We start from the raw sequence: 13,690 nt of genomic DNA on the forward strand, positions 1-13,690 counted from the left end.
TCCCGACAAGGGATTCCACCGAGCCAACAGGTAGGACCAAAGAGGACGAAGATGGAAACGTGCCCAAGGCACCATGAACACCGTGGCCGCCATCAACCCCAGAAGGCGCAACCAAAGACGGACCTGAAAGGACCGACCCAACAGAAACCGCTGAGCCAGGGAACACAGGGTCACAGCACGAGCCACCGGCAGGAACACACGATTCAAATCCGTGCGGAAACGGGCCCCTATGAACTGCAAGTCCTGTGACGGAAGAAGCTGACACTTGGGGCGGTTCAACAGGAACCCATGGTCCTGCAAGGCCGCACACACCAACCTCTGATCCACCAACAACTGCTCCGCTGAGGGAGCATGCAGGAGCCAGGATAAACCCTCATCCCCTGGAGGTGCAAGAAGGCCACCAAGGGAGCCACCACCTTGGTAAATACCCTCGGAGCCGACCTCAGGCCGAAAGGAAGAACAACAAACTGGTAATGGACCCCCAGAAGACAAAAGCGAAGGAAGGGACTGGGGAGAGGATGGACAGGCACGTGAAAATAGGCATCCTGAAGGTCCAGAGTGCACATGTAATGACCCCGGAGAACCAGGGGAATGACTTTCTGGAGAGTCTCCATCTTGAATGGAACCCGCAACACATACTTGTTCTGGGCTTTGAGATCCAGAACTAGGCGAAACTCCCCAGTCACCTTGGGCACCAGAAAAATTATGGAGTAAAACCCCCGACCCCGCTCCCCTGGAGGAACCACCCGAACCGCCCCCTTGTCCAACAGCGACTGAACTCCCAGAGACAGTTCCGCACGTTTGGACGGGCAGGACGGCCAAGGAGTCGGACGGACCCCTGAGTCCAGAGGAAGGCTGGAGAACTCCACACGGTACCCCAAACGGATCACGTCCAGGACCCATAAGTCTGAACAGGAGGACATCCAGGCCGGAAGAAACAACCGAAGTCGACCACCTACCAAGGATCCGACCTCGGACCCCAGATAGTCAGGAACGAGGCTTCGCAGGGGGGGACTTCGCCTTCTTGTCCCGACCCCGACCAGGCTGGAAACGACCACGACCCCTGGAAAACTGCCTGTGTGAAGAGGGGCGAAAGAAAGGCTTAGGCTTTGAAAACGCCGGAGGAGCCGAGGACAGCTTGAAAGAGGAGGAATGTTTCTTCTCCTTGAAAAGACGATGAAGCTTGCCCTCCAACTCCGCCCCAAACAGCATGGAACCCTGAAAAGGCAACCTCAACGCAGCAGACTTTCTGGGCCAAATCAGTCTTCCAATCCTTGAGGACCAAGTTCCTACGAGCAGCCACGCAAGCACCCCCTGAGAGGGCAGAAGCACGCACTACATCGAAGGACACATCAGAGAGAAACTCCACCTGACGCTCAATGTGGGCCAGGACAGCCAAACAGTCAGTAGCATTATCCATAGACCCATACAAAGTCTTCAAGTCAGAAAGAAGGGACTGAGCAACATAAGTCCCGTAGATGCCCGCCCTCAGAGCCAGATGGGAACCAGAATAAGCCTTACGCAGCGAAGCGTCCACCCTCCTGTCCACAGGATCACGCACAACAGGCACCAGGAGCCAACCGGCTCCTGGGAATACAGAAAATAATGTCGAAGACAGAAAAAAAGAACAGGAGGCATGCCCGGTACTGTACCCTTATGTACTCCCTATAGGGAGAGGGAGGGGCGTACCAGCATTCCTGCTTTTCTTTTTTTCTGTTGATGAGAAAGTTAATCTCTATAGTTCAGTATGAAGGGGACGAGGACAGGAGGGACCTGGGGGTAATTAGAGACATTCTTGTCCCATGTCAGAGACGCACGGCTTGGAAATGATTTTACGCTTAGATTTTCACCTGACACCTTAATTTAAAGAACTGGTTCAATAATGTACACACTGATCTAATAACGTGTCCACTTTTCTATTATTTACTTTTATTTTCTGAGCGTCCGTGATAATCAGATAAGGATCCTAAGGAGGTTGTTTTTCACCTTAGGACTTGAGAGAATAATCATGGACTCATGTCTCTCCTATCATCATGTTCTGTTCCTCCCGGAGGAGTAACAGATAAGGATCATCCTCAATGGCGGGTTTATATTCATACATCCACTACACTCCTGTTGTAGGTCTAGTTCTCATGCGGGAGCCCAGTTCTTATTGGCTGTAGCCACACGTCATTTAGAATGTTGGTTTCCTATGTAAATGACGTCAGTGGCACTGTACGCGTGAATGCTGTAACCTTCCTCACGACATCTGCTTCCTTCCCCGCAAGCTCATTACTTACACTCTTAAATAAATATATATATATATAAAATCACTTCCTCTGTTCGTGTATAATTATGATGACACTACAATGGCGACGAGGGTACGGGATGCGAGTTAAGAAGGACGAGCTTGCGGAGGAATAAAATACTTTCTGCTTTCAAGACAACTTCAAGGCAAGTCTAGTGCTACTTCATTTTAATGAAATAAGAGTTCTTGTGGTAATATTATTCCATTTTCTTGTTTCTAACTTCCGGAGATTCGTGACGTTCGACGAGTTTCTTCGTACGTGGTGTTGCTAGTGATGCGTAAAGAAAACCAGCGTAAATTTCCTCAATTTCAGTAGATAATTTCTTCGACTTCAGTTCCTAACTTCTTCGACTTCAGTTCACAACTTCTTCGACTTCAGTTCCATTACTTCAGGCAAGTTACGTATGAATTCGTTTATTTTGGGATGCGAATATTCACATTAAGAAGGCAATATGTGTGTTTCTAGGAATAATCGTTGGTATTGTGAGGAGAATTTCTTCGATTCCTGAATTTCTTCGACTGCTGTCAGAAACTTTCAGACGTATTCGTGGGTGTGTGAGGAGAAGGTTGCCGTTACAGGTGGCAGTTAATTAACGTTCAACTGTCAGAAAGCAGCTGTGAAGAGAGAGCTACGTCATCGCGCTCTGTGTTCAGTGTAAGTCTACAGCTAAGGTATTGCAAGACGTATTACGTCATAACGTGTACGTAGGTAGCCATCTTAGTTTCTTAGCTTTCCTGCATTCAGACTGGTTACAAGATTTTACTGACATTTCGTGGAACTTTATTAAGTAAGTGCGAGGTAACGTAAAATCATTTCTTTAGGCATGTCTAAATCGAATTTAGTTTACGTGTTCTGTCCTTATCTCACTTGCATAGAAGTTTTAATGGTAAGTATTTCGATGCTGTACAAACAAAATACTATTTTGTTTTGGTTTTTAGTAGTGGCCAGCCGGGTATTAGTTAAAAGCCGACCAAAATACAAACTTGTTCCATGTCAAATTATACCTTATAATGATGTGCAAGTGTTGGTGAAAATTTTAATTAAGAGATTTAATCAAGAAAGGGTCGTGATGCTTGATGGACACTGCGTAGCTGTAACGAAAAGATTAGTTTTGGAAAATGTGGTAGAGTTTATTGGTAAAGTAAAGGAGTTGGCCTCTAAATGCGATTTAGGAGACCTGGCAGTTAGAAACATTCATGTTCATGTTTTAATATTTTATTTCCTGCGCAAATTTCAAAAGCAATTGTGTGTCAGTAGAAATCCAACATTGTCTGGGGTGATGGGTATTGAGCTATCGTTTGAAAACAGAAGATTGTGCCGATGTGGTAAGTTTTCCTTCAATTGGGAAAGAATGTACAAAATGCAAAGAAAAGAAGGTCATTTAGCAATTTTGCATAAGAATTTCAGCCTAAAATGCGATGTTGGAACCAAAATGAGTTGGGTCAATGCTTTAAATGATATACATAAGTTCCATTTTTGTTTTAGTTTTAGTTACGGGTGAAAATCATATTGAGGATTTTTATCACATCGTCATTAAGACTCACTGTTCATATTAGGGGTTTATGAGCATAATAAATAGCACTGTTTGTATCCCCTCTGCATAGGGATTGAAATGGTTCTGGTAATGCCATATAAATTTAGTGCATCAGGAATAATTTGACTCACTATCTGAGTATACTCATAGTTGTATATTTCAATAATCTCGTAGAAAATAATTTCGAGTTAGGTCCACGTTTTCTTACACTTATTTTTTCTCGTGCAGTAAGAGTAGAAGATACGTAAGAGGTAAGAATATAGTATGGTGATATGGCTGATTTGATGTTATACTGCAACCAGGATCTATTGCTCCAATTTATGTTAGGTAAAGTTCTAATATTTCTGACAATGTTCTTATATGTTTTTTTTTATTAATAGAAGCTGGATTGTCATTTTATTGTGTAAGTATTTTCACTGTTCAATTGATCGACCAAAGGAATTAAGTACATATTTTCAAAAAGAGGAGTTACCATATGTTCCTTATTTTTTAGCATAAAAGCTCAAGATTAATATGTAAAGAAAGGGGATGTGTCCTATTTCCAGGTATATATATATTGAATCAGATTCCCTCCTACAGAGCGGGGAACTTATTCCTAACCAGGCGGTGGTAGTATGACTTAGTTTTAGGTTCACACCGTGATTTACCCCATTCTGAACCTTACTTTAGGGTTCCGAAGTAATCATTGCTATTTCTTATGTGCTTAGAAGGGACTAGGAGTTTACTTTTTTCAGCCTGATCCATCCTCCACGGTTACATTTTAAGTGCATGAATTGTCTACTTATTTTACCAGAACAAAGGAATATCTACGCGTTTTTACCTAGTTATCTCTGTCTATTAACGTATTCCATTTGCAGTGGGAATAGTACTCTAATTGGATTTGATGCAGTTCTGGACTTCCTAAACTCGTATTTTTCCACTAAGGAGTACACAAATGAACTACATGTTTATATCTAATCTTCCAGTCGAGGAATTTGGCAAGAAAGATCTGTTGGACATATTGAGAGAAAGAATTGCTTCTTCAAAAACGGAATCCGTATTCCGTGGCACCTACCGGCCTGTTAAGTTTTCTACAACCCTATTATGGACAGTGCCACTGAGTTTCTCTCTTTTCTCGTTTATGTAAGATATGAGATCTGGAAACATGTTTTCCTAAGTTTGTTCAGAAGTACTTTACAACATATTGTTGTGGTTTATAACATCCAGTTCAGATCAGTAAGTCAGTAAAATTGTAACAGGTCATTGGTGGGCCTAGTAGGTTTTATACAATCCTTCCTCCCATTGGTTTCCTGGCATGCACCCGCACTCATGTGTATTGGTAGTTATGTGACGTAATTGGGGCTCTGTGACAGACTGCGTGGTTCCTCTCGTAGTCACGCCTCCTTCCACATACTTGATAACTTATTATTCTACACATGTAGGACCTATATTTGAGAGTTCAAGTGGAAATAGTAAATGAACTGTTAATTATTTCTTTTATAAGAGGGATAGTCGTGTTTAATCCCATGTTCTTAAGACGTTATTACAATATTTACATACCATTGGCCTCATTTATGAGGCCTTGCGTCAGTTTTGCGCTGCGGATGCGTCACTTTTTGTGACGCATCGGTGGCGTAAAACATGCGCCTTGTTGCGCCATATTTAAAAAGCGACGCATCTAGGTAGATGCGTCACTTTTTAAACCCCTGCGCCACATTATGCCTGCGTCAGGTATAATGTATGCAAAGGGGGCGTTCCCCCGCAAAAAGCCTCATAATAGTGACGCAGTGAAATCTATGAGATTTCACTGCGTCACTTTTAGGATGCGGTTGCGTCAAAATCTTGCGCCTGCCTCACAGCAGGCGTAAGACTGACGCAGGCCCTTTCAGATGGGGCTTTCCCCATGTGAAAGGACGCATTGCTGGAGTTGCGTCACTTTTGTGACACACTCCAGCAATGCGTCACTTTTGCGCTTACAGATGCGTCAGAAATACTGACGTATCTGTAAGTCCTTGCGACATGATGCGTCATACATTAAATATGATGCATCATTGGTGTCGCAAGGAGTGCGCAGTGAAAAGTGACGCATCGCTGTTTTCACGCAGCGATGCGTCACTTTTCATAAATGAGGCCCCATATCTTCAGTTGCGGGTCAGCAACTGATAAATAATGTTTGTATAAGATAGTTATTAGGTAATACATTGGCTTAGGCCTATGATATAGGAACTGTTTATGTATATCTTTGTAGCATAAAATGTATAGCACATTCTAGGTAGTGTATAAACCTGTTATCATTGTGATTCCCTTTTCTTGTTCCATTAGAAACTCTGTGTTCCTTTAATATAGGTTTTTATTCTCTTTACCAACATATTCCTTTCCGCATACCCACACCCATTCAATGGTTGTTAATGTGAGCATATCAGATAATATTATCTTCAATCAACAGCTGAAGTATAAGGTGAAGACTGTAAATGGTTAGATAATAGCAGTGCATTTCTCTTTTCAAATGTTGTCTGAGGATCTAACACTTTTGGTGACATCTGTATTACCTCCACCACCTCTTTGCCTTGTAACCCTATCCCCGTGGTTCATCGAGGTGTCATAGCATCCTATCTAGGTCTTGCACTCTTCCCATATCTCCCAGCTCTTGGGAGGACCAAGCATTGATGTATTTCTGTTCATTTAAGAAAGGGAGATGTTGTAGGTCTAGTTCTCATGCGGGAGCCCAGTTCTTATTGGCTGTAGCCACACGTCATTTAGAATGTTGGTTTCCTATGTAAATGACGTCAGTGGCACTGTACGCGTGAATGCTGTAACCTTCCTCACGACATCTGCTTCCTTCCCCGCAAGCTCATTACTTACACTCTTAAATAAATATATATATATATAAAATCACTTCCTCTGTTCGTGTATAATTATGATGACACTACAACTCCAAACCAAAACAGTTAAATAAAAGATATTTACAGCGCCAATAGCTCCAACTCTAAAAAATGCAAAATCTATTGCATTGCAAATTCTTGTTTTTTGTGCAGTCAAATAGCGCAAACTCAACCCCAAAGTACTGCAGCGCTTCACATATGTGGGGGTTAGTTACAGTAAACAAGGTCACCTTCGTTTCTGAGGAACGGAGAAATTAATATGATCAACGTCGATAGGCGTCGCATCAAAGCCAACGGGTAAGGTGCTTGAAAAGATCATCGAAATTCAGTTTTCAACCGTATCTAACTGAAAGTTCGATCAAGTATAATATATATATATATATTGAGGATAAAATTCCTTATTACCTCCAGCAACAAAATGATCGTTTCTAGAATCAGACTGTTTATTCTTCATTACCACTGCAGTAACCGTTGAGACATTATTATTGTTAACTACACGGTTTGATCGTCAGTGTGAATCAGACAGGAGAGCAGCAGGCGGTTGTTAAGCACCTATGCTTCCGAGAATATAATCATAGATTCATCTCGCTCCTATCATGGATCAACCTCACTGACGATACTTACTTGGTGTAAGTTTAAACATCCTAAAGTAAAGCAATCTTAAGAAACATAGTGCGAGATGTTGATCTTGAAGAGTAATTTCCATTGTTAATCTGCAGTCTGAAAAAGCATAACAATTTATTTTATATCAGTAACCCATGGAGGAAGTTCTGCAAAACTGCTTATCTCGGGGTTCCCAGTAGTCTGTGCGAGTAATATTTACATACAAGTCAGTGCATCTCAAGTAGAGGAAGAGAGGCGGGTGGAAGCGGTTTGCAAATGGCAGCTCTTGGTCTAACAGCGGAGCCATCTTAGAATTCCGAAAGCGACATTCACCACAGCAGGCAAAGGTCAGTAATTTTTGTAGTGCTTAGCTGGGCAGAAAAAACGGTATCACGCAAACTTCTGAAGTTACAGTTTGATAAATGTAAGTTTTTTTCTACGATTGTATGTTCGTTTTACAGTTCCACTTCTACCCGTTTTAACATTATTATAATACAAACAAATCCGAAGAAGATAAGTAATTGAAAAAAATAATAATTTGGGCAATGCTGCTTGCCGACAATTACTTTCAATGTAATGTAACTTGTTTTAGATGCAGCGAGACGCAAGGTAGATTTTATCGTGTGTGAACGGACTATGCTAATCACTTGTTTTTCTTTTTATTCTCTGTTTATGCACAGTTATTTATTGTTCATGCTGTATTCGTTATCCCTGGTTTGCTTACTTACTGTCAGCTTCCTATGTAATGTAAGACATTTCTGTTTTTCATAGTCTGTATGTGAAGCGCTCTGATGCCTACAGGTCTAGCTAGCGCTATATAAAACTTCTCAAATAAATAAAAAATAAAAAGATGTCTATTAAAGCCTACCATCTGTAAAACGTATGCGCAGTGAAACCTCGTGTTTTTTAACCTCGTGTTTTTTTAGTGTCAGTGCTTACTCGAATGTTCAAGTCTTTCGAACATACATTAAAAAAAAAAAAGACATGCTTAAGAACAGTAGTTAGACACAGACCGTTAATCTCCCTCTTCGCAAATATTTTACGGTATTTCTGTTTTTCATTTCACTTTTTTTAGAACAAATATGGAAACACAGCCAGTGCTAGCCTGGAACCCATAAATTGGGATCCAATGTGGTGCGTCGAGTCACGAAAGGCGGAGTCATGAAAAGCATTCTAACAGTTTCAATTATATGGTATTTATATAGCTCTTATTCCCCCTGACGAGGCGTTGTGTCACACTATATATTTATTGTTGCAAAAAAAAACTCTGCCACTAAGAATTTAGGGCGGAATATGCAAAAACAACAGGTGATGGACCGAATGTGGATCAATGTCACACACTCACCCCAGTCCAAAGATCTGGGCCCAAATCCATCGTTTTTTTGCACTCCACACCACCCTGGGTTAGACAATGGTGATATGCAAATCAGCTCTGACCCTGTGCCCCATGGGAACAGTCCAGTCCGAACTACAAAAGCCATGTCCTTCCCAGAACGGAATCAAGCATCCGAGGACCGGACCGGTTTCAAGGTAACACCTCTCATCAGCCCGGCTAGCTTGACTCCAGTGGTGTGGAGTGCCTGGGACCCACGTCTGGGCATCCCCAGCGCACTTAGGGCGGAATATGCAAAAACAACAGGTGATGGACCGAATGTGGATCAATGTCACACACTCACCCCATTCCAAAGATCTGGGCCCAAATCCATCGTTTTTTTGCACTCCACACCACCCTGGGTTAGACAATGGCGATATGCAAATCAGCTCTGACCCTGTGCCCCATGGGAACAGTCCAGTCCGAACTACAAAAGCCATGTCCTTCCCAGAACGGAATCAAGCATCCGAGGACCGAAGTGCGCTGGGGATGCTCAGACGTGGGTCCCAGGCACTCCACACCACTGGAGTCAAGCTAGCCGGGCTGATGAGAGGTGTTACCTCGAAACCGGTCCGGTCCTCGGATGCTTGATTCCGTTCTGGGAAGGATATGGCTTTTGTAGTTCGGACTGGACTGTTCCCATGGGGCACAGGGTCAGAGCTGATTTGCATATCGCCATTGTCTAACCCAGGGTGGTGTGGAGTGCAAAAAAACGATGGATTTGGGCCCAGATCTTCGGACTGGGGTGAATGTGTGACATTGATCCACATTCGGTCCATCACCTGTTTTGTTTGCAATTACCGCCATAAGTGCGCTGGGGATGCTCAGACGTGGGTCCCAGGCACTCCACACCACTGGAGTCAAGCTAGCCGGGCTGATGAGAGGTGTTACCTCGAAACTGGTCCGGTCCTCGGATGCTTGATTCCGTTCTGGGAAGGATATGGCTTTTGTAGCTCGGACTGGACTGTTCCCATGGGGCACAGGGTCAGAGCTGATTTGCATATCGCCATTGTCTAACCCAGGGTGGTGTGGAGTGCAAAAAAACGATGGATTTGGGCCCAGATCTTCGGACTGGGGTGAATGTGTGACATTGATCCACATTCGGTCCATCACCTGTTTTGTTTACTAAGAATTTAGGGGCATATTATCAAGGACGGCGTTAAAATGATTGCCGGTGTAGCGGCAGAAAACTGCTGCTAAAGCGGCAATAATGGGCTTGATAATATGCCCTGGAGACTTCCAATAGAAGCCCATGTTCACACCAGAACATGGGCTTCTATTGGAATTCTCAAGGGCATATTATTTAGCCGATTATCGCCGCTTTAGCTGCAGTTTTCTGCCGCTAAACCGGCGATAATTTTTAACGCCATTCTTGATAATATGCTCCTTAGTGACGAGGAGAAACGTGACAGTAAATCTGTTCTGGCTTAATTGGCTGCAAAGCCTGCATTTTTAAATATCATAGGGAGTTAAGACACCTGTGTCAGAGAGATGTGTGTGCCAAGTAAGATCTCAGGGAACAATAATAATAGTAAGAGGACTCTCGTGGTTAATGCACTTGCTGGAGAGATCTTTGTTTTGTCTAGTCACAGTTTTGAATCATAAAGTAGCATAGAGGGTTAATGTATTTCCTGCAACGCACACGTGTACCATGCAGATGACATTTATATTTTATGTGGATAGGTAAATGGGTTATTGCTTTTGATGCCGAGATCCCCTTATTATTCTTAATTAAAAAAATGTTAATCCTTCTAATATAGCACAGTAAGCTATTAACCGGTATCAAGGAGAGCTGCATGCAAACTACAAGCCATGGGTTGGGTTTAGAACCTCAACGTTTATTCCTCAGCCTGTTTTTATTTCAATGCTGCATGTTTCTTCTGGCAGCCTTTTTGTTGAAATTTTTTTTACAGCCTAATTTATACAGCCATCTCCAAGTACTGTTTTACATTTGAAATCCTAACTTTGTGTTTCTCTCTGCCGTACAATCATAACATATAATAACTTAAACAGCTTGAGCAATGGGGGAGGAGGGTCTCACAGGGCGTTTCTGATGAACATAAAACATGTAACAGTTTCTTTGTAGCTAATTTTCCTTTGATGGGAGACTGCTGGCCTCCAAACTGAAGCTTAGACATACAAATGTATGTGGATAGTAAGACAGCTGTGGGGTGGGTGAATAAATGAAACAAGAGTTTGGAGGAAGGAAGGGAAACAGGGAGGAAAGAAAGAGGGATGGATGGACTAATGGATGAGTTGAGGGATGAATGAATGGAGACGTGGATGGATGGTTGCAGAGATGGGCGAGGGATGATGGAGAAAAGGATGGATGGATGATGGATATCGAGAATGGATGTAGAAGAATGGATGGATTTTTGGGTGGATGAATGAATGGATGGATGAAGAGGAGGAAGGACAGAAGTATATACTGGTGGAGGAAAAAGGGAAGAATTGAAAAAGGAAGGGATGTGAAAACATGATGGATGATGTAAAAATGACAGGATGAAAGATGAGAGAATGAAAGACGAAACAAACTGAAAGAAGAATGGAGGGACGAAATGAAAATGAAACCTTATATCAGAAGAAGTGATTTCTGGGCTCGCTCACCCCACTCACCCACTTATTACCATTTCCAATATGGCTCAAAAGTAGGGGCAGAAGGGATATTTAATTTTTCTGGCTACCCCTTAGTGACTTCTACACCTTGAAAGCTAATTGCCGTATGTAACATCCTTGTAGGAGGCTGGCTTAGTATATGGTGCACACGTATTCAAGTGATGCACCTTGCACTAATCCAGGCAGCCCTTATGGTGATTTTAGTGGTCTTTGATAACCATTGAAAGCTCTCAAAGTGGTAGCTGTGGAGAGAAGCCTTCAGGCTCATCTTGAAGTAGTGTAAAGCAGCTTGTTCTACCAACTTTATTCAATATTGCAAGTTAAACGAGAAGAACCACACAGTTTTAAATAAAAATAAGTCTATTTATTAAACAACACAGTCACTAACACTTTGGTATATCTCCTACCCGGAGATATCAATAGCACACACAAGAATACTTTCAGGTAAGAATCACAGAATGCAGTCGTCTCCAGGGGGAGACTAAATCATATACTAATAAAGTGGAATGTGAACTGCAAAGGAGAACAGGACTATGGACCAGAAGACTCAGAGGAACTGAGGTCCCAAGGAACCACCCAAGGCAAGTACCCAGGAACCCTACAGACGCTGTGTCCAGAGTGGAAACACAGCCACGTGCCCAATGAAAGACAATGGAGAAGTTGCATTGCAGTTTTGAAGAAGAGGGACCCTACCCGGAGGACCTAGAAGAAACCCTGTGGAAGGCAGATGGTTGGAGAGCCACCCCACCCATGTATGCCCCAGGAACCAGGTTTCCTGCACCAGGGAAGCTGGGTGCATAGGGGTGAATTGATGTCGCAATCTGCCTTAGACGACAATGGGAGTTTTCGAAGAAGCTGCCTCTGTAGAAGACTGTGAAGGAGTCCAGTGGAATCCAAGGATTGATTCTTGAAGTAAAGAACCTGCAAGCAGAGGGGACAGAGTCTATGCCACTCGGAGGTGACCAGGAGACACGGAAGCACAATGCCCACCTATGTCAAGAGATTCAGAAGAGACAACAGTGACCATGTCGCTATAGCTGTGAGTACCAGAGAATGCTGAGGAAGACCAGGAGCCATGCATGAGCTGTCCCATGTCGGATGTTGGTGTCTAGGTGGTCGGTGTCCGGCAGGTTCACCAACAAGCCTTGGTAGCAACAACTGGTGTGGAGAACGAAAAGAAGCAAACGTTGGGACCAGCAAGGTACAAGAGACTCACCAAGTTCAGGAGAGTCAGAGCAGGCCTCGAGCAAGAAGGGGAGCCCACTAAAGCAAAGGAAGACCCTCAAGAGGACCCAGAGGCTGGAGGCACAGGAGTCGCAAGAGGACCTCAAGCAGTTCACCAAAGTCGGAGGCTCACGATGCAGGAGATGCAGGAAGGTGGACTCTGTTTTTCAGGAAGTGAGGTGCTAGAGCTTCTTGTAGCCCAAAGATCTCTGGAGTGCAAAGGCAAGTCGAGGCGGTGCACAGGGGTTTGGTCTCAGCCGCCCGACAAGGATACTGCCCTCCAAATTGCATGAGAGACAGGTCAGGCCTCTAGGGAGCCAAAAAACCACTACCTGTGTTGCTGAGCCTCGGGATGTCCGTGGGACATCAGGAGCAGCCGACCAGTCAGCTTTGTTGTGGGTCCTGCAGATGCTCGGGAGTGACTCCTTCATTCCAAGGGAGATTTCTTTGGGTGTCTTTGATGCCAGTTGGTCTTTTTGGAGAACCTGGATGAAGCAAAAACACAGACGACACAGAGGACTTGAAAAACAGCAAGACCTGGAGCAGCAGGAGTCTTCCTAGGTGCAGTCTCGGTTCCAGTCGAAGTGTCCAGACGATTGAAGAGTGATTTCAGGGTTGAGTCTGGTCCCACAACGAATCTGAGGACCCAGAAATATACTAACGAAAGGGTTGGGATGACTCAGAGGAGGGGGTACTCCCCTCTCTTATGTCCAGGTTCACGCCAGAGCGGGAACCAAGTGTTCCTGAACTGGCTCAAACTGGAGTATACAAAGGGGGCACCCTCTGTGCCCTTCAAAGCAGTCTGGTGCGCTGGCCAGCGCCCTCACCCCAGCCCAATACACTAAGTCCTGTCTGGGAGGCGGTCACACCTCCCTGGGACAGGAAAACTATTGTTCTACCTCTCCCTGCTTGAGCTTAACTCAGCAGCAGGAGGGCAGAATCATGTTTGTGTTCGGCAGCAACACTAGCTTGCTTGAAGACCCTGAAAGGCTGTTACAGAGTACGGAGGGTGCCCCTACACTGGGATTGGTGTTGGGGTATGATTCCAACATGTTTGATACTAAGCATGACCTGGTCCGGTGCAGCCATTATATAGTTAGACATCTCGTAATTAAAGAAATCCACTATATATCTTAAAGTGGCTGACCGCACCAGCAAAGCCTGGAGAATTGACTCTGAGATTTGTCGGGGT

The 13,690-nt window shown here is 44.0% G+C and overlaps 1 non-coding gene across 1 annotated transcript; it reads right to left on the minus strand.

Moving 5' to 3' along the window:
* Window positions 1–1,952: 1,952 nt before the first annotated feature.
* LOC147669073 (U8 small nucleolar RNA) lies at window positions 1,953–2,085 on the minus strand. The gene has a single exon (XR_015303744.1). It is a non-coding gene; the product is annotated as a U8 small nucleolar RNA (small nucleolar RNA).
* Window positions 2,086–13,690: the final 11,605 nt, after the last annotated feature.

The sequence above is a fragment of the Lissotriton vulgaris genome, unplaced genomic scaffold, assembly GCF_964263255.1.
Source record: "Lissotriton vulgaris unplaced genomic scaffold, aLisVul1.2 SCAFFOLD_1902, whole genome shotgun sequence".
In the NCBI taxonomy this organism is placed as follows: domain Eukaryota; kingdom Metazoa; phylum Chordata; class Amphibia; order Caudata; family Salamandridae; genus Lissotriton; species Lissotriton vulgaris.